Here is a 26,400-nt window from a genome sequence, read left to right on the forward strand (position 1 = left end):
CCTATTTTGATTTGTCCTGCCAAGATGTAGCACCTCACACTTATCAGCATTAAACTCCATCTGCCATCTTTCAGTCCACTCTTCCAACTGGCATAAATCTCTCTGTAGACTTTGAAAATCTACTTCATTATCCACAACCCCACCTATCTTAGTATCATCTGCATACTTACTAATCCAATTTACCACACCATCATCCAGATCATTGATGTACATGACAAACAACAGTGGACCCAACACAGATCCCTGTGGCACCCCACTAGTCACTGGCCTCCAACCTGACAAACAACCATCCACCATTACTCTCTGGCATCTCCCATTCAGCCACTGTTGAATCCATCTTGCTACTCCACCATTAATACCCAACCATTGAACCTTCTTAACCAACCTTCCCTGAGGAACCTTGTCAAAGGCCTTACTGAAGTCCATATATACAACATCCACTGCTTTACCCTCATCAATTTCCCGAGTAACCTCTTCAAAAAATTCAAGAAGATTAGTCAAACATGACCTTCCAGGCACAAATCCATGTTGACTGTTCCTAATCAGACCCTGTTTATCCAGATGCTTATATATATTATCTCTAAGTATCCTTTCCATTAATTTTCCCACCACTGACGTCAAACTAACAGGTCTATAATTGCTAGGTTTACTCTTAGACCCCTTTTTAAACAATGGAACAACATGCGCAGTATGCCAATCCTCCGGCACTATTCCCGTTTCTAATGACATTTGAAATATTTCTGTCATAGCCCCTGCTATTTCTACACTAACTTCCCTCAATGTCCTAGGGAATATCCTGTCCGGACCTGGAGACTTATCCACTTTTATATTTCTCAAAAGTGTCAGTACTTCCTCTTCTTTGATCCTCATAGCTACTCTACTTGTTTCCCTTACCTCACATAATTCAATATCCTTGTCCTTGGTGAATACCGAAGAAAATAAATTGTTCAATATCTCCCCCATCTCTTTTGGCTCTGCAGATAGCTGTCCACTCTGACTCTCTAATGGCCCAACTTTATCCCTCGTTATCCTTTTGCTATTAATATAGCTGTAGAAACCCTTTGGATTTACTTTCACCTTACTTGCCAAAGCAACCTCATATCTTCTTTTAGCTTTTCTAATTTATTTCTTAAGATTCTTTTTACATTCTTTATACTCCTCAAGCACCTCATTTACTCCATGCTGCCAATAATTATTGTAGATCTCTCTCTTTTTCCGAACCAAGGGTTTCTGCGGCAACAGACGGGATGCGAGGATGGTGTGCTGCCTTCCTGGTGCCAGGATCCAGGATGTCACGGACAGAGTGCAGAAAATCCTCAAGGGCGAAGGTGAACATCCGGAAGTGGTAGTGCATGTCGGCACAAACGATGTCGGAAAGAAGGGGATGAATATTCTGCAGCATGACTTTAGAGAGCTCGGAAAAATGCTGAAAAGCAGGACCTCCAGGGTTGTTATCTCCGGTTTGCTTCCAGTTCCTCGTGCTGGCGAGAGCAGGAACAGGGAGATACGGGACCTGAATGTGTGGCTGAGGAACTGGTGCACGGGGCAGGGATTTAGATTCTTAGATCACTGGGATCTGTTTTGGGGTAAGGGGGAACTGTACAAAAGGGACGGATTGCATCTTAACAGGTGTGGGACCAGCATTCTGGCAGGCAGGTTTGCCACTGCTACACGGGTGGTTTTAAACTGAATAAGGGGGGTGGGGTGGCGAATGGGATAGTGGAGGATGGAGTTAAAGGGAAATGGTTTCTTAAATGTGTGAGCGTAGAGACAGAGGGGTGTAAAATGAGGGTAGAAGCAATAGGTAGCAAGGTGAAAAGTAAAAGTGGCAGGCCGGAAAATCCAGGGCAAAAATCAAAAAGGGCCACTTTTCAACATAATTGTATAAGGGGTAAGAGTGTTGTAAAAACAAGCCTGAAGGCTTTGTGTCTCAATGCAAGGAGCATTCGTAATAAGGTGGATGAGTTGAATGTGCAGATAGCTATTAATGACTATGATATAGTTGGGATCACGGAGACATGGCTCCAGGGTGACCAAGGCTGGGAGCTGAACATCCAGGGATATTCAATATTCAGGAGGGATAGAGAGAAAGGAAAAGGAGGTGGGGTAGCGTTGCTGATTAGAGAGGAGATTAACACAATGGAAAGGAAGGACATTAGTTTGGAGGATGTGGAATCGGTATGGGTAGAGCTGCGAAACACTAAGGGGCAGAAAACGCTGGTGGGTGTTGTGTACAGGCCACCTAACAGTAGTAGTGAAGTTGGAGATGGTATCAAACAGGAAATTAGAAATCCGTGCGACAAAGGCAAAACCGTTATAATAGGTGACTTCAATCTACATATAGATTGGGTGAAAAATTGGCTGGGGTGCTGAGGAAGAGGATTTCTTGGAATGTATGCGGGATAGTTATCTAAATCAACATGTAGAGGAACCAACGAGAGAGCAGGCTATTTTAGACTGGGTATTGAGTAATGAGGAAGGGTTAGTTAGCAGTCTTGTTGTACGTGCCCCCTTGGGCAAGAGTGACCATAATATGGTTGAGTTCTTCATTAGGATGGAGAGTGACATTGTTAATTCAGAAACAATGGTTCTGAAGTTAAAGAAAGGTAACTTTGAGGGTATGAGACGTGAATTGGCCAAGATTGACTGGCAATTAATTCTAAAAGGGTTGACGGTGGATATGCAATGGAAGACATTTAAAGACTGCATGGATGAACTACAAAAATTGTTCATCCCAGTTTGGCAAAAGAATAAATCAGGGAAGGTAGTACATCCGTGGATAACAAGGGAAATCAGGGAAAGTATCAAAGCGAAGGATGATGCGTACAAATTAGCCAGAAAAAGCAGCATACCGGAGGACTGGGAGAAATTCAGAGACCAGCAGGGGAGGACAAAGGGCTTAATTAGGAAAGGAAAAATAGATTATGAAAGAAAACTGGCAGGGAACATAAAAACTGATTGCAAAAGTTTTTATAGATATGTGAAAAGAAAGAGATTAGTTAAAACAAATGTAGGTCCCTTGCAGTCAGAAACAGGTGAGTTGATCATGGGGAACAAGGATATGGCGGACCAATTGAATAACTACTTTGGTTCCGTCTTCACTAGGAAGACATAAATAATCTGCCGGAAATAGCAGGGGACCGCGGGTCAAAGGAGTTGGAGGAATTGAGTGAAATCCAGGTTAGCCGGGAAGTGGTGTTGGGTAAATCGAATGGATTAAAGGCCGATAAATCCCCAGGGCCAGATAGGCTGCATCCCAGAGTACTTAAGGAAGTAGCTCCAGAAATAGTGGATGCATTAGTAATAATCTTTCAAAACTCTTTAGATTCTGGAGTAGTTCCTGAGGATTGGCGAGTAGCAAACGTAACCCCACTTTTTAAGAAGGGAGGGAGAGAGAAAACGGGGAATTACAGACCAGTTAATCTAACATCGGTAGTGGGGAAACTACTAGAGTCAGTTATTAAAGATGGGATAGCAGCACATTTGGAAAGTGGTGAAATCATTGGACAAAGTCAGCATGGATTTACAAAAGGTAAATCATGTCTGACGAATCTTATAGAATTTTTCGAGGATGTAACTAGTAGCGTGGATAGGGGAGAACCAGTGGATGTGGTGTATCTGGACTTCCAGAAGGCTTTCGACAAGGTCCCACATAAGAGATTAGTATACAAACTTAAAGCACACGGCATTGGGGGTTCAGTATTGATGATGTGTCCTGTGCCCAACTGTCCTGAAGGTTACCCAGGCCAAGATATACGTATCCACTCCCCCACCCCCCCCCCCCCCCCGCCCCCCCCCCCACAGATGTTGAGCATCTACCACTCTCAACAATCAACGAATGTCGTGAAATGCTCCCCACCTATTGGCACAAGGGACTTCTTAACATCTTGTCCTGTGTATTTGATTCTGATAATCTGGACTCGTCCAGTGACTGCTGTGAAAGGACAGCTGACAACATGGGAAAGTCCACGTGACAGCTTGGAGAGACAGCTGACAGGAGGGAACAGACCCCACTGGGGCCGTCATGGGCTAGCTACCCATGATAGCAGTCCCCAACGCTGTTTCAGTTAGTTGGAGACACCCGCTAAATGCTACTAAAAGTAAATTAAAGAGAATACCCCTAGAGCCTGCGAGAGCGGGGGCGGAAGATGGCTCACCGATTGATAACACGGTTACAGACCCAGGAACGGAAACGACTACGGACAAGGAGAGCATGGCACATGAGACATCCACAACAGCTGCGGGACACAAACTTCAGGTGTGCATTTGTGGTTGGGAGAAAATTACATCAGTGAAGGGCTTGAAGATCCACCAAGGGAGGAAAAAGTGCTTGAGAGAGCAGAGACATGGGCCTCGCATTGACCAGTACTTCTTACGAAGCAACCAGTCAAATCAGTCGAGTGAAGCACAGCGACAGGACTCAAACCAAAGTTCGCAGAGCATCAGCACCCATGTCACTGAAGAGGGTGATACAAGCACAGAAATGCCGGTGGAGGAGCCCACGCAACAACGACAAAGACCTCCATTGGAGGGAAAGATCAAAGGGCACAAACCTGGAGTGAAATGGCCCAAAGCTGTTGAAAAGAAAGAGTGGGAGACGGTCAACAGTGACCTTATACATATCTTGGAGCAACAAGCGGGCACAGCAGTGGAAAAGCTTGAAAGGATGGGCAACACAATCTACAGCTATGGAGAAGAACGGTTTGGGGTGAGTAAAGGGAGAGGTGGAAAGAAATTACCAACACCAATCAAGTCCAGGAGGCAGCAGGAGATCGAGAGGCTAATCAGAGAGAGGAGACAGTTGAAAAAGCAATGGAAAAAAGCAACTGAGGCAGAGAGAGAAGGTCTCATGCTACTCCAAGAGGACATCAAGAGCCGATTGGCAACCTTGCGAAAAGCAGAGAACTTGAGGAAACTTCGCAGGAAGAAAGAACACACAAGAACACGGTTCTACAAAGACCCTTTCAAGTTCATCAAAGACCTCTTCGCAAAGGAAAAAAGTGGAACTTTGAAAACATCAAAACGGGAATTGGAGGAACACCTGGAAAAGGCCCACCAAGACACGAAAAGGCATGAGCAGTTAGTCATCCCACATGACATCCCGCCTATTCAACCACCTGAATTCAACCTGGACACCAGCCCTCCAAGATGGAAAGAGGTAGAGAACACTGTCCGGCGAGCAAGAGCAGCATCAGCTCCGGGGCCAAATGGAGTACCATACAAGCTCTACAAGAACGCACCGGATGTGTTACGCTTTCTATGGAAGCTCATGAGGGTGGTGTGGAAGAAGCAAACAATACCTAAGGCGTGGCGAAGGGCCGGCGGCGTGCTAATACCTAAAGAAAAGGATGCGTCAGACATCAGCCAATTCCGGCCAATATGTCTCCTCAACGTCGAGGGAAAAATCTTTTTCAGCATTGTATCACAAAGGCTGTCCACCTATCTGGTAACAAACAAGTACATTGATACATCTGTACAGAAAGCAGGAATTCCAGGATTTTCGGGCTGCTTGGAGCATACAAGCATGATCTGGCACCAGATCCAAGCAGCTAAGAAGGAGAAGAGAGACCTACATGTGATCTTCCTCGATCTGGCCAATGCATTTGGTTCAGTTCCCCATGAACTCCTTTGGGAATCTTTTGCCTTTTTCCATGTACCAGAGCTCATCACCACACTGGTCAAGAGCTATTTCCAAGACCTACAGCTGTGCTTCACAACAGCTGACTTCAGTACAACATGGCAGCGCTTGGAAGTAGGCATCATGGCAGGCTGCACAGTCTCACCCTTGGCCTTTACAATGGCCATGGAAGTCATCATCAGGGCCTCAAAATGGGTGGTGGGCGGTGAACGAACCAGGGCTGGGCTCCGTCTGCCACCCATCAGGGCATACATGGACGACATGACCACACTAACCACTACTGCAGCATGCACCAAGCGGCTACTTGGAAAGCTGCAGGAGAACATCAAGTGGGCCCGAATGAAGATCAAACCATGTAAATCTCGAAGCAGCTCCATAGTCAAGGGGGTGCTTAGAGACACAAGGTTCTGTATCGGTGACGACCCTATACCAACAGTGTCTGAACAGCCAGTTAAAAGCCTGGGCAGATGGTACAATGCAAGTCTCAAGGATAAAGAGCAGGTGGAACAACTAAGGCAAGAAATTGTCAATGGCCTGGAGAACATCAATCAGACCCTACTGCCTGGGAAACTGAAGCTCTGGTGCCTACAGTTTGGACTCCTTCCTCGGACAATGTGGCCATTGACCATTTATGAAGCCCCAATAACAACTGTGGAGAAGATGGAGCGAACCATAACTTCATACGCGAAGAAATGGCTCGGGGTCCCACGATGTCTAACTAACATCGGCCTATATGGCAAAGGGGTCCTGGAACTACCTCTCACTAGTCTAACAGAGGAATACAAGTGTTCTAAAGTAAGACTTCAGATGACACTGAGGGACTCTAGAGACAAGACCATCAGTGCTGTTGCGCCGCCCCTAGTAACTGGCCGGAAGTGGACGCCATCTGATGCAGTACAGCAAGCTTCATCAGCCCTGAGATACAAAGACATCGTGGGGCAAGTCCAGCAGGGAAGAGGAGGCTTTGGCCTTACGACAAGTAAACCAACTTGGCGAAAGGCCACAACATCAGAGCGGAGGACATTGGTGGTCGAGGAGGTGCGGCGACAAGAGGAGGCCGCAAGAAGTGCAAAGGCGGTCTCTCTTGCCAAACAGGGGCAATGGATGCAGTGGGAAGGTGTGGAGCGGAGGAAGATCAGCTGGAAAGAACTATGGGAAATGGAAGCAAGCAAGATCAGCTTCATCATCAGAGTGACTTATGACGTGCTTCCATCACCAAAGAACCTCCATCAGTGGTACGGCGAGGATCCAACCTGTGCCCTCTGCCCAACTCCAGCGACCCTCAAACACATCATGGTAGGCTGCAAGACCAGCCTCACGCAAGGGAGATACACGTGGCGGCATAATCAGGTACTAAAAAGCCTGGCATCAGCCCTTGAGAACAGGCGGTGTGCGACCAACTCCTTGCCTCCGAGAGCAAGCAACCCCCTCCCCCTAAGGGCAACAACCTTTGTCCGAGAAGGACAGAAAACATCTAAACATCCTTCCACCAGATCAGAAGAAGGAAACCTATGCAGGGCCCGCGACTGGAGGATGCTGGCGGACATCGGCCGACAACTAGTTTTTCCACCTGAAATTGCTTCCACCAACCTCAGGCCAGACTTGGTGTTCTGGTCCCCTTCACAGAAGACTGCTTACATCATACAGCTCACAGTTCCATGGGAGAACTCTGTTGAGGAGGCCTATGAGCGTAAGAAGCTGCGTTACGCAGAGCTTGCAGCAGAGGCAACGCAGCGTGGCTGGAACACCAAAGTCTATCCAGTTGAAGTGGGATGCAGAGGATTTGTTGCGTCATCTATCATCAGACTGCTGAAGGAGCTTGGAATCCACGGTCAGGCTCTGCGGAAGACCATAAGATCACTCTCAGAGGCGGCTGAAAGAAGCAGCCGGTGGATTTGGCTCAAGCGGAAAGACCCATGCTGGGCCCCAAGTATTTCAGGGTGAATCTTTGGGACGGTTTGACACGGGACACGCGCTGAGGGCTGATCATCCTGCAGCGGGCCGCCCTTGTGGAGGGTGTATAGTGATAAAAGGCCGAAACACCCAGTGATGCAAGGGTACACTACTGATGATGTGTCCTGTGCCCAACTGTCCTGAAGGTTACCCAGGCCAAGATATACGTATCCACTCCCCCACCCCCCCCCCCGCCCCCCCCCCCCACAGATGTTGAGCGTCTACCACTCTCAACAATCAACGAATGTCGTGAAATGCTCCCCACCTATTGGCACAAGGGACTTCTTAACATCTTGTCCTGTGTATTTGATTCTGTGGATAGAGAACTGGCCGGCAAACAGGAAGCCAAGAGTAGGAGTAAACGGGTCCTTTTCACAATGGCAGGCAGTGACTAGTGGGGTACCGCAAGGCTCAGTGCTGGGACCCCAGCTATTTACAATATATATTAATGATCTGGATGAGGGAATTGAAGGCAATATCTCCAAGTTTGCGGGTGACACTAAGCTGGGGGGCAGTGTTAGCTGTGAGGAGGATGCTAGGAGACTGCAAGGTGACTTGGATAGGCTGGGTGAGTGGGCAAATGTTTGGCAGATGCAGTATAATGTGGATAAATGTGAGGTTATCCATTTTGGTGGCAAAAACAGGAAAGCAGACTATTATCTAAATGGTGGCCGACTAGGAAAAGGGGAGATGCAGCGAGACCTGGGTGTCATGGTACACCCGTCATTGAAAGTAGGCATGCAGGTGCAGCAGGCAGTGAAGAAAGCAAATGGTATGTTAGCTTTCATAGCAAAAGGATTTGAGTATAGGAGCAGGGAGGTTCTACTGCAGTTGTACAGGGTCTTGGTGAGACCACACCTGGAGTATTGCGTACAGTTTTGGTCTCCAAATCTGAGGAAGGACATTATTGCCCTAGAGGGAGTGCAGAGAAGGTTCACCAGACTGATTCCTGGGATGTCAGGACTGTCTTATGAAGAAAGACTGGATAGACTTGGTTTATACTCTCTAGAATTTAGGAGATTGAGAGGGGATCTTATAGAAACTTATAAAATTCTTAAGGGGTTGGACAGGCTAGATGCAGGAAGATTGCTCCCGATGTTGGGGAAGTCCAGGACAAGGGGTCACAGCTTAAGGATAAGGGGGAAATCCTTTAAAACCGAGATGAGGAGAACTTTTTTCACACAGAGAGCGGTGAATCTCTGGAACTCTCTGCCACAGAGGGTAGTCGAGGCCAGTTCATTGGCTATATTTAAGAGGGAGTTAGATGTGGCCCTTGTGGCTAAGGGGATCAGAGGGTATGGAGAGAAGGCAGGTACGGAATACTGAGTTGGATGATCAGCCATGATCATATTGAATGGCGGTGCAGGCTCGAAGGGCCGAATGGCCTACTCCTGCACCTAATATCTATGTTTCTATGTTTCTATGTTTCTATGTAAGTGTCCAATTTCCCTTGAAAACCATGGCTCTTTCCAATTTTTACTATTTCCTTTCAACCGAACAGGGACATAAAGATTCTATACTCTTAAAATTTCACCTTTAAATGTCCTCCAGTTCTCTTCCACATCTTTCCCATAAAACAAACTGTCCCAATTTACTCCTTTAAAATCCTTTCGCATCTCCTCAAAGTTAGCCTTTCTCCAATCAAAAATCTCAACCCTAGGTCCAGTTCTGACCCTCTCCATAATTATATTGAAATTAATGGTATTGTGATCACTGGTCCCGAACTGTTCCCCAACGCATACCTCTGCCACCTGACCCGTCTCATTTCCTAACAGGAGGTCCAGCACCGCCCCTTCTCTAGTAGGTACTTCTATGTATTGCTGCAAAAAACTATCCTGCACACATTTTACAAACTCCAACCTGGATGAGCTTGATTTGGACCCAACTTTTCCTATATTCTGAAAGGCTATAAAATCTTTTAATCATGCCATATTCAGACTTGGTAGGAGTGTTTTACTGATAAGAAAAATGAATAATTGTGCGAACTTTCCTTTGTTCTGTGAGTGGAGCCCGAGAAGCACTGAACGTTTGTGCTCATTGTAATCTTGCCACTCCCGTCTGATGAATCAATTAAAGATTGCCATGGTTTACCTTTAACAGTTTTTGTTGCTATCTGCTTTTTAAGAAACGAACTTTGACATTTGGTGTAGTCGGCAGGATCACAATGAAGTTCTTTCAAGTTGTCACTCATCCAAGTTCTGGCCCTTATCAGATTAGACAGATAACATATAACATATAACAATTACAGCACGGAAACAGGCCATCTCGGCCCCACAAGTCCGTGCCGAACAATTATTTTCCCTTAGTCCCACCTGCCTGCACTCATACCATAACCCTCCATTCCCTTCTCATCCATATGCCTATCCATGAGATCTCCATGTTCTTTTGAGTTGTCACTCATCCAAGTTTTGTTCCTTATCTGACTAGAGTTCTTTTCAAGGCTATGCTGCCAAGATAATGGCAGCAATATCCTACTGTGTTCAGGATTTCACTATGTCTGTTTCATTTCTCCCAAAGCCTATCGGGATACTTGACATCCAGTCCCAGGCTAAATTTATATATTCATATATATAACCCTTTTGATGAAATGGTCTGTGTCAGATGAAATAGGATATCATTGAATGAGCTTACAATCTATGAAAATTAATTATTTATTCTTTGTTTTCTCTTAACTTTAATTTTTTTCCCCTTATTTCTTACCTTTTGAATTGAGTTCAAATAGAGACCTGAATTCCACGATGGCCACGTGGCATTCAGGTAGATGTGTTAGATGAGATTGCGGTTGCCTTTATCTGTTAATTTGAAATTGTAAATTTGGGGAGATAGATTGGAAAAATTGGGAATATTTTTTAAATAGTTTTTTTTAAATAATAATCTTTTTTTAAAGGGTCTGCCTTATAGGTAGTTAAAGAGTGATCTCACATCCCCCACCACCCGTAGAATTATGGATTAATGGAGGGGATGAATAGGACACTAAAGAGTGTGGGAGTTAGTTATGACCGACAGCAATGAATTAATTACACACGCACAGCAATTAAGCACAACCCTGTCAGTCTTGCATTCACAGGGGTTGAAAACGCAGAAGCCACTGCCAGTTGAACACAGACACAGTCCAAACTACTGGGTTCGGACAAAATTGGGACTATGTTGGAGGGGACTGTACCAGGTGGTACTACGACACCAACCGCCGTGAAGATTGAAGATTACCCCCGTTGGAGACATCTGATACGATTGACTGTAAATGGAGAACCAAGAAAGGGCAATGGGACTATTGACCCTACTTTATATCCTGAGGTTGGCCCAGATGGGCTGGACTTGGGGAACAACCCATGCACCAAGACTTCCTGAATAAGGCTGACAACTGTCCTTATGTTTATAACACTGACCAAGATGGATCCATTACCACAGGTTCTTGAAGTAACTGGAAAAAGGTGGCAGCTTATGCCGGAGCTACAGACCGAGCTGAAACAGATGAGAAATGTGCTCACCAATGCCCAGTCTGAAAATGACCATCTAGCTTCCATCACACAGCAGCTGAAGGAGAGCAATCAGGTTGTGGAGTTGAAAAGCCTTGATTTTGGAGTGCAACTCAGTTACAGAACTGGATTGAGGTAAATTCCAGCCGGGATCAAAGTGAGGAGCTGAGTTGAGATGGATCACACAGCCAGTTGGCATTGATGGAGAAGGATGAAGAATGCTGGTTTCACGCTGATGGACAACTTGGGAGAAAGAACGACTCCATTTGTGAAAAGAAACTACATTTGTGATGAATGTGGACAGACTTTCAAACAGCGGAAACACCTGTCAGTTCACCAAATGAGCCATGCTGGAGCAAAACCTTTGCAGTGTGAAGTTTGTGGTTACCAGCGCAGGCAAAGAGCATCCTTGAAATACCATATGACCAAGCACAAAGCAGAAGCTGAACTTGGATTTGCTTGTGACCAATGTGAGTAGCGGTTCGAGAAGGCTCACAATTTGAATGTTCATATGTCCATGTTTCATCCCTTGACCCAGAATACAGATAAAAACAAACCTATTGAAATTGAATCGTCAGCTAAGTATAGAAACATTAATTAAGCAGGAACCCAGTTAATAGTTGTTAAACAGCTAAATGATGAGTCTCAAGAATCTTGCACCCTTTTTCAGTGTCAGCAAGACACAAAGGATTAACATGAATAAATGCGATCAAGCCAGGCTCACCTAAAATAGGTAGAGCAAAGGAAAGGTTAGTGTGGAGAAGATAGTTCTGAGCATTATAGCACACCAGTTCCAGAGACAAAGTCCAATGTATGCAATGGGGTAGAGGTGCATCAGGCAGAATCCTAGCAATTGGAAGGACTGCTAACAGAACCCTGATAACAGAGGGGAAGAAGCTAGTTGATGTTGTGGTGAGGCAGGATTCCACTTTGCCACAGTTACATCCTGGACATGCATTCAAGTCGCAGCGTTGTTTTGAATGAGGGACAATGCCCATCCAGTAGAAATAAGGACTCAATGGAGGAAGCTCTGGATGGTTCAATAACCCTTTCACCTGGAATGGAACAGTGACTGAAAATGGTGAGGGTGATAATGTTGCGAAGCATCAAGCTGTCCCAGTGTTAGCAGACTTTCAGCCTTGTACATGCAGTGGCGCCACTCCGCAGTCAGTGGATGTGGACAACTCAGAATCCCCATTGAAGAAGGATATGTTCATTTGCTCAGATCCTGAATATACAGAGTGCTCTTGGGAAAAAGTTTAGGTACAGATGCAACTCAACCATTTAATGTAAAAAAAAAGGTTACTGCAATGAAGCATCTTGTTCTATAAGAAATGATGTTGTGGATGGATTGGAGTCCAGTGATCTTTCTGAAAGGTATTTATCAAGTGAAGATGACAGAGAAATAAAAGTTAAGAATGATTCTTCAGATGAGTCTTTTCAACCATATTGGAAAAAGAAGAGTAAGTTACCAGTTAAAAAGTACAATATTACGGATGTGAAGAAACAATCTGGACAAAAATGTGGCTGGAAACAAGTTCAAGTTCAAGTGAGTTTATTGTCATGTGTCCCTGATAGGACAATGAAATTCTTGCTTTGCTTCAGTCAAACTGAAAGTTTGCCAAAGTCAAACTTGGAAAGGTACGATTTCTCCACCATGTATCGATGTCAGTATAAGGGTTGCTGTGCTGTTTACAGAGGATTTGACGGACTTAAGAAACATAAAAGAGCAGCATGAAGAGGTGCGTGAAAGACCTTGCCCCCACCCAGGATGTAACAAGGCGTTTCTGATTGATCGCTACCTGCAGAGCCATGTAAAGCTGATCCATACAGAAGAAAGAATGTCTTTACAGATCAGGAGGAAGTGCAAAGCCTTTGGTCACAACTTCGGAAAGACAAACCACATTTGATCAACAATCTTGAAGCATTTTGAGCTTGATCATATGACCAAGGGTCTAGAGAGAGAGAAGCTGAACATTTTGAAACAGCTGGAACTCTTGAAAGAGATTATGCATAACTCTATCCAGGAAGACAATGACTCAGACCTTGTGGGTAATCAGTGTGATGACAATCAGGACATTGATGAGGATGCCAATGATGGCGTTTCTGATGAGAAGGACAATTGCCGTTTTGTTCCCAACCCTGATCAGATCGATGCCGATGGTGACAGCAGAGGAGACAACTGCAAGGATGACTTTGACACCAACATCCCAGATATCTATGACATGTGCCCCGAGTACAGCACCATCAGTGAGACTGACCTGAGGAAGTTCCAAAGGGGACGATAGAGATCGTTCCTAACTGGGTAGTGCGCAACAAGGGCAGGGAGTTACTGCAGACCGCCAACTCTGACCCTGGCCTTGCTGTCAGATTTGAGGAGTTCCACACCATCAACTTCAGTGGCACCTTCTACGTCAACACAGACCACAATCTACACTTTCACAATCTGGCTTTGTCTTTGGCTTCCAGTCCAGCATCCGCTTCTACGTGGTGATGTGAAAGCAGGCTACCCAAACCTACTGGGAAGAGAAGCTGTCGAAACCCACGGATACGCTAGCATTTAGATCAAGGTGGTGAACCCCACCACAGGCCAAGAGTGGGGGAGCACCACTGTAACGATCTACGAAGAGACTGGCAACACCCTCGGACAGGTGCGAACATTATGGCACAACCCCAATATCGGCTTAAAGGATGACACCGCCTACAGGTGGCACTTGATCCATTGACCCTAAACAAGCTTCATCAGGATGATTGTCAATGAAGAAAGTGAGAACTGGTAGCCATACCATTGGTTTGATGGACTTTGGGGTACTGTGATACATTATGGCTCTATCATTCTGCAAATCGTTGCTCTAATGGTTGCGACCATTGTGTGTACCTATCGAGGACTGTGAATATTATCATGTTTGATTAAAAAGGAGGGAATGAAGGAGCTAATAGTCAAATCTAATAGTCAAATCTAAAATGGAGTTGTTCTTCTGCAAAAGCATGGACAAGTAGAACAAAATAATGGCTCGATGTCTGAATGACTTTGTAAACTATATGGAACACAATATGGAGGACAGGTTGTCATTTTCAATAAAGACATTAAGATGGCAGCCTACGTAATAACATGTGCTTCTTTTCAAGACCATAAAGAAGCCAAGATTGAAAAAAAAATAGCTGACACTCCAGAGATAAGTAATAACTTGTTATTCGATGAGCTTGAGATGAACCCAACTTTTCCTATATTCTGAAAGGCTATAAAATCTTTCAATCATGCCATATTCAGACTTGGTAGGAGTGTTTTACTGATAAGAAAAAATGTATAATTGTGCTAACTTTCTTTTGTTCTGTGAGTGGAGCCCGAGAATACCTTGGCATTTGGATCACCTCCCACAGCTGGATCAAGGACTGCAACATCCTGATCTTCACGGAAACTTGGCTCAACACTGACGTTCCTGACAGCGCCATCCAGCTATCGGGGCGTCATTTACTCCGAGCGGACAGGACATCAGACTCCGGTAAGACCAGAGGTGGGGGTCTGTGCATTTATGTAAATAAAGCATGGTGCACGGACTCCACCATCATCGAGAGTCACTGCTCAGCTAACCTTGAGTTCCTCTTGGTTAGATGCAGACCGTTCTATCTGCCCAGAGAGTTCACCTCCACTGTTGTGACTGCAGCCTATATCCAATGCCAAGCTCGGGCTAATGCCAAGCTTGCAATGAAAGAGCTGCATACTGCCATTAGCAATCAACAGACGCACAACCCCGAGGCAGCCTTCATTGTTGCGGGTGACTTCAATCACTCTAACCTGAAGACTGTACTCCCCAAATTCCACCATGTCTCCTTCCCCACTAGAGTAGACAAGACACTGGACAAAGTCTACACCAACATGGCTGAAGCCATCCCCCTCCCCCACCTTGGTCAGTTTGATCACGTCTCATTGTTCCTGCTCCCTAAGTACTCCCCACTCATCAGACGGGTTAAACCAACTGTGAGGACAGTTAAAGTCTGGTCAGAGGAAGCGGACTTCACACTTCAGCAGTGTTTTGGAAACACTGACTGGAAGGCGTTTGCAGCCCAGGCCACCCTTGACTCCCACACGGACATTGATTCCTACACATCCTCTGTTCTGGACTTTATAAACTCCACCATCAATAGTGTCACCTCCCTCAAACAGGTGACCATATTCCCGAATCAGAAGCCATGGATGAACAGCGAGGTCAGGCTACTGCTGAAAGCACGGGACACCGCTTTCAGGTCAGGCGATGCTCGAGCCTATAGTTCAGCCAGGGCTAACCTGAAGAGGGGCATCAAGAAGGCCAAGCACTGCCATAAGCTCAGGATTGAGGAGCACTTCAACAACAACTCCGACCCCCGACGCATGTGGCAAGGCATCCAGGCCATCACGGACTACAGACCCTCCAACACCACCCCCACATCCAGCGACGCCTCCTTCCTTGAGGAGCTTAACCACTTCTATGGCCGCTTCGACAGGGACAATCTAGAGACAGCCATCAAGGCTGTGCTACCTGCCGATCACCAACCCCTCACACTCACCCACTACGACGTATTCGTGGCACTGAGTAGGACTAATGCACGTAAAGCTGCTGGCCCTGACGGCATCCCCGGGCGCGTGCTCAGGGCCTGTGCTGCGCAGCTGACAGACGTCTGGACTGACATCTTCAACCTGTCACTTGCCCAAGCAGTTGTCCCCACGTGCCTTAAAACCACCTCCATCGTGCCAGTGCCAAAACACTCCACTGCGGCAAGCCTCAACGACTTCCGCCCAGTTGCACTTACCCCCATCATCACCAAGTGCTTCGAGAGGCTGGTCCTGGCACACCTCAAAAGCTGCCTACCCCCCACACTGGATCCCTATCAGTTTGCCTACCGCAAGAACAGGAGTACGGAGGATGCCATCTCAATGGCACTTCACTCCACCCTCTCCCACCTCGACAACAGAGACACTTACGTAAGAATGCTGTTCATCGATTACAGCTCAGCATTCAACACCATTATACCATCAAAACTGATCACCAAACTCGGTAACCTGGGCATCGACCCCTCCCTCTGCAACTGGATACTGGACTTTCTAACCAACAGACCCCAGTCTGTTAGGTTAGACAAGCACACCTCTTCAACCCGCACCCTGAACACCGGCGTTCCACAGGGCTGTGTGCTGAGCCCCCTCCTCTACTCCCTCTTCACCTATGACTGCACACCTGTACATGGTACTAACACCATCATCAAGTATGCAGATGATACAACGGTGATTGGCCTCATCAGCAACAACGATGAGTCGGCCTACAGGGAGGAGGTCCAGCACTTAGCAGCATGGTGCGCTGACAACAACCTGGCCCTTAACTCCAAGACCAAGGAGCTCATTGTAGACTTCAGGAAGTCCAGGGGCGGCACGCACACCCCCATCCACATTAACGGGACGGAGGTGGAACGTGTTTCTAGCTTCAGGTTCCTGGGAGTCAACTTCTCCGATGACCTCTCTTGGACCCACAATACCTCAACTCTGATCAAGAAGGCTCACCAGCGTCTCTTCTTCCTGAGGAGACTGAAGAAGGTCCATCTGTCTCCTCAGATCCTGGTGAACTTCTACCGCTGCACCATCGAGAGCATCCTTACCAACTGCATCACAGTATGGTATGGCAACTGCTCTGTCTCCGACCGGAAGGCATTGCAGAGGGTGGTGAAAATTGCCCAACGCATCACCGGTTCCTCGCTCCCCTCCATTGAGTGTGTCCAAAGCAAGCGTTGTCTGCGGAGGGAGCTCAGCATCGCCAAGGACTGCTCTCACCCCAACCATGGACTGTTTACCCTCCTACCATCCGGGAGGCGCTACAGGTCTCTCCGTTGCCGAACCAGCAGGTCCAGGAACAGCTTCTTCCCGGCGGCTGTCACTCTACTCAACAACGTACCTCGGTGACTGCCAATCACCCCCCGGACACTTATTATCACTTATTATTATTTATTCAAATCATTTGCTATGTCGCTCTTCCAGGGAGATGCTAAATGCATTTCGTTGTCTCTGTACTGTACACTGACAATGACAATTAAAATTGAATCTGAATCTGAATCTGAATCTGAATCTGAGAAGCACTGAGCAACATTTGTGCTCATTGTAATCTTGCCACTCCCATCTGACAAATCAATTAAAGATTGCCGTGGTTTACCTTTAACAGTTTTTGTTGCTATCTGCTTTTTAAGAAACAAACTTTGACATGAGGACAAATTCAATTTTGACTTTGAGAAAACCCTATCCTGGATCCGAGAGGGAGTAAAAGAGATCTACTGAGGTGAATGATGCTGTGATTAGAAAAGATGCAATCTTTTGATAAGACTGGCATTAATGGAGATGGCAAACCTCTTTCTGGCAAAACGCTTGCTGTCTGATCTCATTTTGATCAATACGTTGCTTTGTCAGTGATAATCGCGTGACCAGACATTGGCAACTGCTAATCCGAGTAAATGATTGCAAAAATGTCTTCATCATCCATGCTATAAGTGGTACTTGGGACCATTCGAATGACCACCACCTTATCCACTAGTTTATCTTGATATGTTTGGACGTAATGCAACAATGGCTGCAAGAAAATCAATGCTGAGGAGCTGCAAAGATGGATATCCTCAGACCATGCCTTACAGAAAACCTGATGACCCATACCACCAGGAGCAGCAGAATATCCACAACATCAAGACTATCCATCATAATTAGCACCAGTGAAAACACTTGGCGTCTCTATCAGAAAACACAAGAGTTAATTTGATGAAAGTAACCAGAAGAACTAAATGCTTGCAATGTAAGCTGATCTTGATTGGAAACTTCACCATGCCTAGAGAGAAACAGCTCTACAAACCAAGATCAAATGGAAAGTTGATGACCTAAAGTACATGCGATGGATGTAAAGTTGGTCAGAGGCCCAACAGCTCACTAACAACCACGATATCTGTAGATTCCAAAGGTTTAAAGGTTTGTTATTAGTCACATACACCAATTAGTGTAGTGAAGTGCTTATTGCCAATGCAGCACATAAAAAAAGAATACAGACATAACAATAATAAAGAGATTAAAAAATATCCCCCCCACAATGGTTCCCATTATGAGGGAAGGCACAATGTCCAGTCCCCATCCCCATCCATAATTGGGCCTATTTTGGCCTCTGCTGTCGCCTTTACGGAGGCCCGATGTTCCAGGCCCTTCTCGCCGGATGATGGTGCTCCGGCGTCGGGAGAATCCACACAGCGCCATGGGAAACCTGGAACGGCCACTTCCTTACCGGAGACTGCGGCTTCCGAAGCTGACAGGCCGCGCTGGATGGAGCTCCACCACTGGCGATCTCGGCCAGAGATTCCAGGCTCCCGATGTAAAGTTCAGCGCTGCCGCCCATGGCTGGCCGCTCCACAGTCCCGTAGCTCCGCGATGTTTTTATCGGCGGACCCAGCATTCCGGAGTTCCAGCGCGGCGACCTGGGCAAGGCATCGCCAGCTCCGCGATAGCGCTCCAGCACTGTGCCGCGGCCGAAGCTGAGGTTGTGGACGGTCCCCTCAGGTAACGCTGCTCCAGGCCCGCTGGTAGGCCGCGAGGCCGGGTCAAAGGTGCTGCCCGGAGAAAAGCCGCCTCTCCGACCAGGTAGGGACCCTGAAAAGCAGTTTCCCCCTTCCCCCTTCAGTAATGTTAAGCCTATCTATAGGCCAAATTAAAAACCCAGACCCAAGAGACAAATTTATCAGGTCAAGTGAAGTCAACACACACTGGTGGGAGCATTTTAAAATCTCCTCAACTGTGACTCTGACCGTGACATTTCTACAGCAAACTACACAGCCTTACTACCATGCAAATCAACATGTTTAAAAGGCCACATTATGACTGAAAAATAAGAAAAGTGCAGAAGCAGACAGTTGTCCAGTTTCAAAAGCTTGCCAGAGAAGTATGTCACAAATTTACAATCTCATCTCTCATGTCTGGGAAGAGGAAGATATGCCAGGAAATTTTAGGGATGCCAAAAACATGATCACCTTTAAGAGAGGTGACAAATTAAATTACAGTAACTGGAGAGGAGTGTCCCAGATTGAGATAACCATCAAAAAATACTCAACTACGGTAATTCTTCCCAGGCATGATTTCCACTGCACAAATAGGGATGCAATGGACACGATCTTTTCCATATGTAACCTCAAGAGAAATCAAGGGAGCATGATTAAAGTGGTTAAAATTTTTTTAACTTCATAAGAGTTTTTGAGGAGGATTGTGTATTATCCTTCCCAAATTTAGCTGACGTCTCAAATTTTTCCAAGATGGCGGCGCTGGCTTAACAGCTGCGGCCCACCTGCAGTCCGTCTGTTTTTTTTTCTTTCGTTTTGTTCCTTGTCATGTTTTAGTTAATTTTGTTTTATTAAGTTGTGTATGTGTGTGGGTGGGGTGGGAGAAACATGCTTTGGTCTCTTCCTTCGGGGGATGCGACTTTTTCTTCGGTCGTATTCCCCGTCTCCGTCTGCGCCGAGGCCTAATGGCGGAGCTGGCGGCATCGGAGCTGTAGCAGCAACAGCAGCAGCGGCGGAGACCTGACGGCCCCGAAGCTGTAGCGGCGGCAGCAGCAGCGGAGACCCGGCTCGGCACCGAAGCTGTAGCGGCAGCAGCAGCAGCAGCGGAGACCTGACTCGGCCCCTAAGCTGTAGCGGCGGCAGCAGCAGCAGCGGAGACCCGGCTCGGCCCTGGAGCTGTGGCGGCGGCAGCAGCAGCAGCGGAGACCCGGCTCGGCACCGAAGCTGTGGCGGCGGCAGCAGCAGCAGCGGAGACCCGGCTCGGCACCGAAGCTGTAGCGGCGGCAGCAACAGCAGCGGAGACCCGGCTCGGCACCGAAGCTGTAGCGGCGGCAGCAGCAGCAGCGGAGCCGCGGCTCGGCACCGAAGCTGTGGCGGCGGCAGCAGCAGCAGCGGCGGAGACCCGACTCGGCACAGAAGCTGTGGTGGCGGCAGCAGCAGCAGCAGCGGAGACCCGGCTCGGCACCGAAGCTGTAGCGGCGGCAGCAGCAGCAGCGGAGCCGCGGCTCGGCACCGAAGCTGTGGCGGCGGCAGCAGCAGCAGCAGCGGCGGAGAGCCGACTCGGCACCGAAGCTGTGGCGGCGGCAGCAGCAGCAGCAGCGGCGGAGAGCCGACTCGGCCCTGGAGTTGTGGCGGAGGCAGCAACCACCCGCGGAGTTTGAACCGTCGCCTCTGCGCAGAGGGAGAACAAAGAGGGAAGAGACAGAGACTTTAAGATTTTGCCTTCCACCACAGTGAGGAGGTGTTTGGTGAACTCACTGTGGTGGATGTTAAATTTGTGGTGATTGTGTGTTTTTGCCATTTTTAAAAATTATATGTATGACTGCAGGGAAACAAAATTTCGTTCAGACCGAAAGGTCCAATCTAATCTAATCTAATCTAAAAATTTGTCTCCACTGCTATAATGGTATGCAACATATGATCTTAACCACAGCACACTTAATCTTAATGCAAGCAAGTCTGCATTAGTGCCCCAATATATATCTTCTTGCTAGAGTGCTGTACCTCACCTATAACTAGCTTACCGCTGGAGTACAGCAAATATAAGTGATAAATGAGATACTGTTCAACCCACATTGCTCCCACTCCAGAATAAGTCTAATCCAACTGTACACATCAAGATGCTGTATGAGGACCACACTAGTGTGTATGCATATCATTGACATATTAACTGAAGCCTATTTTCTATGTTTCTTAGAAGAGGATGGGACTTTAATATTGCAAAATAAAGTTCCACTACCAACTTGGCCCTGTTGTGCAACACTGCCCTCTAATAATGAAAGCCCATGATGAGATCGTAGAAAATGTGGACTACTTCCCCCATCTCAGGAGTTACTTTCAATGAAGACAGAAATTAATAACAAAATTATGTTTACAGTTCACCGGTGCAGCCTTGGCTCTCCAAAGAAAAGAGTGCGTGAAGACCGAGACTTCAAACCAGGTATACTGCTCATGGTCAAACATGTAGCAGCGGTCCCTACCCTCCTGTGTGCTTATGAGTCATGGACTACTTGCAACAGGCAGCTCAAGGCTCTCGAAATGTGCCAATAATGCCATCTCCATAAAATCCTCCAAATCCACTGAGAATGCAAGTGAAATAATAGCAGTGTTCTCTTCTAGGCCAACCTCCAGGTCCCATTTATCCATTGTAGCTTGCGAACAGCATGGCCTATATATCGCCAGACTCCTGAATCACTCTGTTCCAAGCTCAGGTTCATGGGTAGAGATTACAAAGTGGTAGAAGAAATAATGCAAATAGAGAAGGGGCATTTAGAACGGCACTCAGTATTTTGAGTCCATTCATCAGGAGTACACAGAAACCAAGAGTTAATGGTGAAAAAAAGAGTACCACCTTCAAAATCACCCCGTCATCCATCATGTCAAACACATCCTGGTCCGACTGTAGCAGTATCTGATGGTTCCATATTGGAGTCAACAGCCACCGGAGAACTAAAGTGGAATCAAGTTATTCTCAATAAAGAAGAAAACCTAGGAAGTGAAGAATTGATAGGTCAAGGACCGAGACGTCAGAGTGGGGTTTGGGAATTAAAGCATCAGGTGGAAGGAAGCATGTGCATGTAATGCTTATAAACTGAATGAGGAATTTTGCAAAGCAGTTATCCCATTGGGAATAGTGAATAGTATGCATTGAAAAAATAAGTAAATCACAGTGTCGAAGCTATTTATATTTAGGCTAGTTACTGTTGGCGTATTATATTATTTTGCAGTTATGATTATGATATTATGATATATCTTGCAGTATTATTTTGGGCACTTGGGGGCGGTCATTAGATGCACAGAGGGGCGTTTACATATGGGCATAGTGGACAGGGAGTGTTTAGACCAGGCACAGGGGTGGAGAGTATACAGGCTTTACAACTCGTATGCAGAATAAGGAGAACCTAGTACGTTCATCTCTTTGGTTGTACAACTGCAATAAAGAATCAATTAAACTGGAAATAATGGCTGGAAAATCTGTTCTATTTGGTCTGCATAAGATCACTCCTACTTACCTGTGTAGTAATGGCAACGGAAAGTTGGACTGGAAGAATTGGACATTTGTCATTACAATGAGAACTGGCTCAATTTTGGTAAATTTATCAAATCCAAGGCTTTGGCTAACTGAGGTTCACATTGAGTAGTTCGGCAGATCTCTTCCAAGATGACTCGAAATGTTAACTATTTACTTTTGTTCAAGTTGGTATTGTGTGTTGTTTATATAATTGGGATCTATAAAACCTTTACGGTGAATTGGCGCTGATTTGCATCACAATTTTGTCAACTGGTTCTTGCATATCTCTCATGCGTCTAATACAAATCTGAGAATATGAAGTAACTTGCTAAAACTAAAATAAACTTATTTTTTCTGGTAGATCTGTAAGCTAAAAGCACACTAACAGATAAATCTTGAATCCGACAGAGAAAATAATTAAAAATAACGTATGGAGTCAACTGATAGTGGTAGCTTCCACTCATAAGTTTATGGAAATAGATATAACATTAATGAACACTCAACTCAGTCTCCACTGTCACCAAACAGAGTGATGAAATTGTCTGAAGGGTCTTGAGCCGAAACATCACCCATTCCTCCTTTCCAGAGATACTGCTTTACCTCCCCCCTCAACTCCATTCAAGGACCCAAGCAGTCGTTCCAGGCAAAGATCCTATAGCAGAGCTATAGGATCTTTGGTTCCAGGTGTGACAGAGGTTCACCTGCACCTCCTCCACCCTCATCTATTGCATCCGCTGCTCTAGATGTCAGTTGATCTACATCGGGGAGACCAAGCGTAGGCTTGGCGATCGTTTCGCCGAACACCTCCGCTCAGTCCGCAATAACCTACCTTCCGGTGGCTCAGCACTTCAACTCCCCCTCCCATTCCGAATCCGACCTTTCTGTCCTGGGCCTCCTCCATGGCCAAAGTGAGCACCACCGGAAATTGAAGGAGCAGCACCTCATATTTTGCTTGGGCAGTTTATACCCCAGCGGTATGAACATTGACTTCTCCAATTTCCGGTAGCCCTTATTGTCTCCTCCCTTTCTCAGCTCTTCCTCAGCCCTCTGGCTCTTCCTCTTCCTTTCTTCTTCCCGCCCCCCCCCCCCCCCCCCCCCCCCCCCGCCTCCACCCTACATCTGTCTGCAGTTCCTTCTTAAATATACTGCCTGTCCTGCTGAGTTACTCCAGCTTTTTGCTTCTTATACATGATTAATATAACTATTTGTTTCAAAATGCTTCTCTCTTATCTTCACAACAATTTCTTATTTCATATGAACCTATTAATTTTGGCTGACTATTTAATTATAATGTATATTTATGACACTCCTGGTGTGATTTTCAATCAACACTAGCATTGTTTTGTCATTTAAAGTCGGTAATTTCTGCACATTTCCTGTTTATTTGGATAAATAAAACTGGTATCCTGAAGTGGCCGAGTAAATACAGTGTACATGAAAACACATTTAATAGCAGATTTACAGTTCATATATTTGAATGAATTTTAATGCATAAAGGAATTTATTTAAAATTTCATAAAGGTAACCGTGGAAGTGCGCATCCAAAATGTTTTTTTCGTAGCGAATAACTAGCAAAGATATCATCAATAGCATGGTTAATTTAATAAATTAGACATCACTAATAACGTAAAGGTAATAGATGAGGTTGGAGGAGGTGCAAGTGAAACTCTGCCTCACCTGAAAGGACTGGCGGGGACCCTGGAGAGAATCAAAGGAGATGGTATAGGGACAGGTCTTGCACATCCTGTGGTTGCAGGGGAAGATACTTGGGTAGGGATGGGTTAACTAGGGAGTTGAGAAGGAAACGGTGTCTGAGTAAAGCAGAAATGGGTGGGGTTGGGAAGATGTAGCTAATGGTGGGACCCCGTTGAAGGTGCTGAAAATGTTGGAGGATTATATGCTGGACTAAGGGGACTCTGTCCCTGTTGTGACTGGGAGCAAGAGAAGAGCCGCAGGGTAACAAGGAGACACTCCAACCTCATCTACTGTAACCGCTGTTCCAGATGTGGACTCCTATATATCGACGAGACCAAGCACAGACTCGTCGATCGTTTCGTGAACACCTTCCCTCAGTCCGCCTTGGCCTTGATGATCTCCTGGTTGCCAAACATTTTAACTCCCCTTCCCATTCCCAAACTGACCTTTCTGTCCTGTGCCTCCTCCATTGTCAGAGTGAGGCCAAACGTAAATTGGAGGAACAGCATCTCATATTTTGCTTGGCCATCTTACAACCCAGCGGTAGGACTATTGATTACCCGAACTTCGTGACCTTTGCATCTCCTCTCTCTCCGTCCCTCCCCCACCCTAGTCGTTGTACTAGTTTAACTGTCGTTCTGTTGAGTTCCTCTGTCTCTATACTCATTGTCACCTATCCCATGGCCAACAATGGCCTGTTGTGTGCACTACAATTCCTTGATTATTGTTGCTTTTTGCATATCCTACATTTATTTCACCTAAGTACCGTCTATATCTTTTGTTCCTCTTTCCCCTGACTCTCAGTCTGAAGATAGGTCTCGATTCAAAACGTCACCTATTCCTTTTCTGCCGAGATGCTGCCTGACCCGCTTAGTTACTCTAGCTTTTTGTGTATGTCTTCAGTTTAAACTATCATCTGCAGTTCCTTCCTGCACATTCAATAAAATGCTTTGTGCCAGCATGAAACTTTCAACCTTATCTAACATTATCTGTACACCTTCTTACTTCATTCCTATTGTAATTATCTAATTTCCCTAAAAGCTATTCATTCTATTCAGGTCAACCACTTCATGAGTTGCACATTCTAATCATCCTTTGATTAAACAGGTTTCTATTAAATTCCATCATTATATTTATTTTAGTGAATATTGTAAATTTCAATACAGTTTAATAAAAGGAAGACTTCATATTAGATTCCTCAATATTTTTTACAGCTTTGTAATTTGAGCACTTCTGTGTTGGAACACCCACTTGAAGAATGAAAACTTGTGGGCGTAGGGAAGGATTCTGGTTATGTTGTGGTATGAAGCGAAGGACTGTGAACAGCAGTGTTTGGCAAGAATTATGATGTGCAAAATGAACAGAGGACCAGAGAGAGAAGGAGATAAATGTTTCTGTTCAAAAGTTGGCTTCCACTGTAGATTTCCTGACAGAAGCTTCTCTTTCAAGGCACGTATTTCATGAAATTACATGATTTAAAATAAAATTTGCTCTATTATATTTTATTGCTAATCCTCAAATTTTTTTTTTTAACTGTTTGTTCATTTTTTGGGGTTATTTTAATATCTTTTAGTCTATTACAATTTCAAATTGTGTTCCAAACTTGGCTTTATTCCTTTTGGATTTGTAACAAATGTAAATGTGTTTTATTTTGCTTTGACTGTGAAAGGAGAAATTAAATGTAAAGCTGGAAAGAGGGATATGGGTGAAAGGGTTCAGGAGAATGAGGCGACTATTTCGCCAAACACTTGTGCTCTGTCTGCCAAGGCCTGTTAATGATGGCAATAAAATCTTGTCATGATCTTGTGAAAGTGACTGGAAGAAAAGCTGCAAATTATCTTCTTGACATGCCCGACCAATGAAGGCTACTATGTCATATATCATATTTTAATCTCTATCTAATTCTGTTGCCACTTTCAAGATCCCAAGATCCCTCTACATCAATGCTGTTAAGAGTCTTGCTGTTAACTGTATGTTTTGTCCTTGCATTTGACCTCACAAAGTGCAATACCTCACACTTGCTTGGATTGAAGTCCATTTGCAATTTCTCCACCCATATCTGTAACTGACCTATATCCTGAAGTGTCCTTTGACAGTCTTTACTTGCTGTCCACAGTTCTACAAGTTTTGCTGTTGTCTGCAAACTTACGAACTAACCCATTTTACACTTACGTCCAAGTCATTTTTCTATATCTATCTATATTTATTATACTAAAGTTCATATTCATATTTCTGTGTACCTCTGGACGTGGTAATCCAGTCGCTAAGTTTGAGGCAGGCTATTTTTGGGGCACCTTTTCTCGCCCTTTCCCCAAGAAGGGTGAGTAGAGTGGATCCTAAAGAGGACTGCTCAGTCGTGGGTGCAGCTGCCGAAGGACTCTTCTGCCTCGTTCTAAGAGTCCAGCGGCTGAATCTAGCACCCACCGCCTGATGTGCCAGCTCATGACTAGGGGCTTCCAGATCTCACAATCCTGCCCCCGTCGCCACTTGCTGATCGCCATAGGACTTAATCCAGGGTGTTAGGTGGATTCCCTATATGAAGGACGCCTGTGCGTGACTTTGTTTAACATGGGGAGACTGGAGCA

At 45.8% G+C, this 26,400-nt stretch overlaps 1 pseudogene; it reads left to right on the forward strand.

Annotated features, from left to right (window-relative positions):
- The first annotated feature begins 13,010 nt into the window (after positions 1–13,010).
- On the forward strand, positions 13,011–13,847 carry LOC116971772 (annotated as a pseudogene).
- Positions 13,848–26,400: the final 12,553 nt, after the last annotated feature.

This window comes from Amblyraja radiata, chromosome 4, assembly GCF_010909765.2.
Source record: "Amblyraja radiata isolate CabotCenter1 chromosome 4, sAmbRad1.1.pri, whole genome shotgun sequence".
Taxonomy (NCBI): Eukaryota; Metazoa; Chordata; class Chondrichthyes; order Rajiformes; family Rajidae; genus Amblyraja; species Amblyraja radiata.